The following is a 6,033-nucleotide window of genomic DNA, read 5'->3' as shown; positions in this document are numbered from 1 at the left end:
TACATATACACCATGGAATATTACTCAGCCATTAAAAAGAACGCATTTGAATCAGTTTTACTGAGGTGGATGAAACTGGAGCCTATTATACACAGTGAAGTAAGTAAAAAAGAAAAACACCAATACAGTATATTAACATATATTTATGAAATTTAGAAAGATGGTAAGAACAACCCTATACAGGAGACAGCAAAAGAGACACAGATATAAAGAATAGACTTTTGGACTCTGTGGGAAAAGGTGAGGGTGGGACGATTTGAAAGAACAGCATTGAAACATGTATATTACCATATGTGAAACAGATGACCAGCCCTAGTTCGATGCATGAAATAGCGCACTCAAAGTCGGTGCACTGGGACCCCAGAGGGATGGGATGGGGAGGGGGGTTCGGGATGGGGGACACATGTACACCCATGGCTGATTCATGTCAATGCACGGCAAAAACCACCACAATATTGTGAAGTAATTAGCCTCCAATTAAAATCAATAAATTTAAAAAAAAAGTGTATGAGAATTCCATTGTTTCATGTCCTCACCAACACATGGTATTGTTAATCTTTTTAATGATAGACATTCTGACAGGTGTTGTGTTTTTTTTTTAACAGCTTTATTGAGATGTAATTCACACAACTTAGAAGTCACCCACTGAAAGTGTACAATTCAATGGCTTCCAATACATCCACAGAATTTTGCATCCATCACAATTTCAGAATACTTTTATTACCCCTGTAAGAAACCCACACTCCTTGGCAGTCACTCCCAACCCTAAGTCAGCTGTAGTCAACCACTAATCTACTTCCCTTATCTACATATTTGCCTTTGACATTTCACATAGATGGAATCATATGATCAGTTCAGTTCAGTTGCTCAGTTGTGTCCGACTCTGCAGCCCCATGGACCACAGCACTCCAGGCCTGCCTGTCCATCACCAACTCCCGGAGTTTACCCAAATTCATGTCCATTGAGTGGGTGATGCCATCCAGTCATCTCATCCTCTGTCGTCCCCTTCTCCTCCTGCCCTCAATCTTTCCCAGCATCAGGGTCTTTTCAAATGACTCAGTTCTTCACATCAGGTGGCCAAAGTATTGGAGTTTCAGCTTCAGCATCAGTCCTTCCAATGAACACCCAGGACTGATCTCCTTTAGGATGGACTGGTTGGACCTCCTTGTCATCCAAGGGACTCTCAAGAGTCTTCTCCAACACCACAGTTCAAAAGCATCAATTCTTCGGTGCTCAGCTTTCTTCATAGTCCAACTCTCACATCCATACATGACCACTGGAAAAACCATAGCCTTTACTAGATGGACCTCTGTAGGCAAAGTAACGTCTCTGCTTTTTAATATGCTGTCTAGGTTGGTCATGACTTTCCTTCTAAGGAGTAGGCGTCTTTTGATTTCATGGCTGCAATCACCATCTGCAGTGATTTTGGAGCCCCCAAAAATAAAGTTAGCCACTGTTTCCACTATTTCCCCATCTAGTTGCCAGGAAGTGATGGGACCGGATGCCATGATCTTAGTTTTCTGAATGTTGAGCTTTAAACCAACTTTTTCACTCTCCTCTTTCACTTTCATCACTTTTTATCTTTACTTTTTGTCATCAGAGTGGTGTCATCTGCATATCTGAGGTTATTGATATTTCTCCCAGCAATCCTGATTCCAGCTTGTGCTTCATCCTGCCCAGCATTTCTCATGATGTACTCTGCATATAAGTTAAATAAGCAGGGTGACAATATACAGCCTTGACACACTCCTTTCCGATTTGGAATTGGTCTGTTGTTCCACGTCCAGTTCTAAGTGTTCCTTCCTGACCTGCATACAGATTTCTCAGGAGGCAGGTCAGGTGGTCTGGTATTCCCATCTCTTGAAAAATTTTCCAGTTTGTTGTGATCCACACAATCAAAGGCTTTGGCATAGTCAATAAAGCAGAAGTAAATGTTTTTCTGGAACTCTTTTGCTTTTTCGGTGATCCTGAGGGTGTTGGCAATTTGATCTCTGGTTCCTCTGCCTTTTCTAAAACCAACTTTAACACCTGGAAATTCACAGTTCACGTATTGCTGAAGCCTGGTTTGGACAATTTTGAGCATTACTTTACTAGTGTGTGAGATGAGTGCAATTGTGCAGTAGTTTGAACATTCTTTGGCATTGCCTTTCTTTGGGATTGGAATGAAAACTGACCATTTGAAGTCCTGTGGCCACTGCTGAGTTTTCCAAATTTGCTGGTATATTGAGTGCAGCACTTTCACAGCACCATCTTTTAGGATTTGAAATAGCTCAACTGGAATTCCATCACGTCTACTAGCTTTGTTTGTAGTGATGCTTCCTAAGGCCCACTTGACTTCACATTCCAGGATGTCTGGCTCTAGGTGAGTGATCACACCATTGTGATTATCTGGGTCATGAAGATCTTTTTTGTACAGTTCTTCTGTGTATTCTTGCCTCCTCTTCTTAATATCTTCTGCTTCTGTTAGGTCCATACCATTTCTGTCCTTTATTGAGTCCGTCTTTGCATGAAATGTTCCCTTGGTATCTCTAATTATCTTGAAGGGATGTCTAGTCTTTCCCATTCTATTATTTTCCTCTATTTCTTTGCACTGATCACTGAGGAAGGCTTTCTTATCTCTCCTTGCTATTCTTTGGAACTCTGCATTTAAATGGGAATATCTTTCCTTTTCTCCTTTGCTTTTCACATCTCTTCTTTTCACAGCTGTTTGTAAGGCCTCCTCAGACAACCATTTTGCTTTTTTGCATTTGTTTTTCTTGGGGATGGTCTTGACCCCAGTCTCCTGTACCATGTCACAAACCTCCGTCCATAGTTCATCAGGCACTCTGTCTATCAGATCTAGTCCCTTAAATCTATTTGTCACTTCCACTGTATAATCATAAGGGATTTGATTTAGGTCATACCTGAATGGTCTAGTGGTTTCCCCCACTTTCTTCAATTTAAGTCTGAATCTGGCAAAAAGGAGTTCATGATCTGAGCCACAGTCGACTCCTGGTCCTGTTTTTGCTGACTGTATAGAGCTTCTCCATCTTTGGCTGCAAAGAATATAATCAATCTGATTTTGGTGTTGACCATCTGGTGATGTCCATGTGTAGAGTCTTCTCTTGTGTTGTTGGAAGAGGGTGCTTGCTATGACCAGTGCGTTCTCTTGGCAAAACTTTATTAGCCTTTTTGCCCTGCTTCATTCTGTACTCCAAGGCCAAATTTGCCTGTTACTTCAGGTGTTTCTTGACTTCCTACTTTTGCATTCCAGTCCCCTATAATGAAAAGGACATCTTTTTTGGGTGTTAGTTCTAAAAGGTCTTATAGGTCTTCATAGAACCATTCAACTTCAACTTCTTCAGCGTTTACTGGTCGGGGCATAGACTTGGATTACTGTGATATTGAATGGTTTGCCTTGGAAACAGAGATCATTCTGTTGTTTTTGAGACTGCATGCAAGTACTGCATTTCAGACTCTTTTGTTGATGGCTACTCCATTTCTTCTAAGGGATTCTTGCTCATAGTAGTAGATATAATGGTCATCTGAGTTAAATTCACCCATTCCTGTCCATTTTAGCTCACTGATTCCTAGATGTTGATGTTCACTCTTGCCATCTCCTGTTTGACCACTTCCAACTTGCCTTGATTCATGGACCTAACATTCCAGGTTCCTGTGCAATACTGCTCTTTACAGCATCGGACCTTGCTTCTATCACCAGTCACATCCACCACTGGGTGTTGTTTTTGCTTTGGCTCCAGCCCTTCATTCTTTCTGGAGTTATTTCTATTCCTTCACTGATCTCCAGTAGCATATTGGGAACCTACCAACCTGGGAGTTCATCTTTCAGTGTCCTATCTTTTTGCCTTTTCATACTGTTCATGGGGTTCTTAAGGCAAGAATACTGAAGTGGTTTGCCATTGCCTTCTCCAGTGGACCACATTCTGTCAGACCTCTCCACCACGACCTGACTGTCTTGGGTGGCCCTACATACAGCATGGCCTGCTGCTGCTGCTAAGTCACTTCAGTCGTGTCTGACTCTGTGCAACGCCATAGACGGCAGCCCACCAGGCTCCCCCGTCCCTGGGATTTTCCAGGCAAGAACACTGGAGTGGGTTGCCATTTCCTTCTCCAATGTGTGAAAGTGAAGTCACTCAGTCGTGTCCGACTGTTAGCGACCCCATGAACTGCAGCCCACCAGGCTGCTCCGTCCATGGGATTTCCCAGGCAAGAGTACTGGAGTGGGGTGACGGCATGGCTTAGTTTCATTGAGTCAGTCAAGGCTGTGGTCCGTGTGATCAGATTGGCTAATTTTCTGTGATTGTGGTTTCAGTCTGTCTGCCCTCTGAGGCCCTCTCTCAGTGCCTACCGTCTTAGCGGGGTTTCTCTTACCTTGGACGTGGGGTCTCTCTTCACGGCTGCTCCAGCAAAGTGCAGCCGCCGCTCCTCACCTTGGACGTGGGGTATCTCCTCGTGGCCACCACTCCTGACCTTGGACGTGGGCTATCTTTGATATGTGGCCTTTTATCCAGCTTCTTTCATTTATCATGTTTTCAAGATTCATCAGACTTTGATTCAACAAAGGAGCCATCTTGGATCAAACCGCACACCTGGGACACAGGTGTCCAGGCTTGTTCCTATTTATTACCCTTAAAAGAACAATTGCTAATTTGCTCACTTACCTGATGGTACATTTCAGTTTACTTATTTTGGTCATGCATTTTGATAAGAAACTCTGGAATCTTGAGTTCATTCATTGAAACATTCAAGCAATTTACAGAGATCGGACAAACCTGGCTTTCCTTAAAGCGCCTCCGTAGCTGGCTTCTATGCAGAGGAGTGGGGACTTCCATTCAGTTGAAGACACGTAAGAGACGCAAGGGAGATGTGCAAGCCCACGTGTACACAGGCAGAGACTTAAGTTCTATGTCTACAGGAGCCAAAGAATCCAAGGAGACAAAGGCATGGGCGGTTCTCACCCAGAGCCTCCAAGCAAAAGCAACAATGATTTTGAAATTCTGGTCCAGAAGTTGAGAGATTAAAGTTGCTCTAAATCACTGAATTCGTGGTAATCTGTTGCGGCACTCAGAGGAAACAAATACACACAGTACTTGAACTCCTGATTCTGGAGGCTTCCTGGCCCACACTGCTGCTTAACAAAAACCTGTGGAGCGCATTTGTGCTGTGAACATTCCTTAGGAAGGACTTGGATCTCTCCTTATTTTGTGGGAAACAGAAATTTACTGAACTTGAACTCACTTTTTCCATTCTGATTTGCTTCCCTGACTAAAATTTAGCAACTTGGATTAGACAGAGGATCCAAGTTTCCTTTATATATTCTGGAATTCGAGTAAACGGAATCTATGATCTTCCTTACTGAAATTAAAACATTCTAAGCCTAAATAGCCACATGACAGTGATCCATTTTCTCTTGGCAAGGCTGGCCTTGTTTTGGTAATGGGGTTAAAGTTATAGTCTTCTGATTTAGCTGAAGTTCAGTATGAACATATCCAAGTAAAAGGGGAGGAAAAGAACCAACTAAGACATGTGGATACCATATTGCTTATGCCGACTACAGAAATGTCTATTATTACTGCCAAGAAGGATGGATAGTGTAAAACTTACTGTCATCTAAACCTGACGGAGCTGGGGTGGTGGGGAGGAGGCTGCCTCAGGGTCTCTAAGTTCACTATGACAGAAGGTTGTGGGAAGGGGATTCTAACACTGAAAGGGAGGCCCAGAAAGCAGCTGGTGAACTAGGGGACTGGGTGTGGGCTGTGGGTCCTTTTGTTGACCAGCCACTAAACTTTGTTTCCACGTGTAGACCAAGAAACAGAGGTTTGAAGGGAACGTGGGTTCCTTCATCCCGAGTTAATTCTCCTCATCTTTGTAGTGAGGAAACATCTATACTGAGCCTACAGCCCATTTCCAAACTGTAACGTGATACTCGGTATCCCTGGCTGTCACTATGTTCTTCTCTCCCCCCTCAATCTTTCTCATTCCTACAGTTCCTGCAGAAAGAACCACGTGAGAAAGGTGAAGAGCAGGTGCACT

This window comes from Cervus canadensis, chromosome 14 (assembly GCF_019320065.1).
Source record: "Cervus canadensis isolate Bull #8, Minnesota chromosome 14, ASM1932006v1, whole genome shotgun sequence".
Classification (NCBI taxonomy): Eukaryota; Metazoa; Chordata; class Mammalia; order Artiodactyla; family Cervidae; genus Cervus; species Cervus canadensis.
This window is presented reverse-complemented; position numbering follows the sequence as displayed.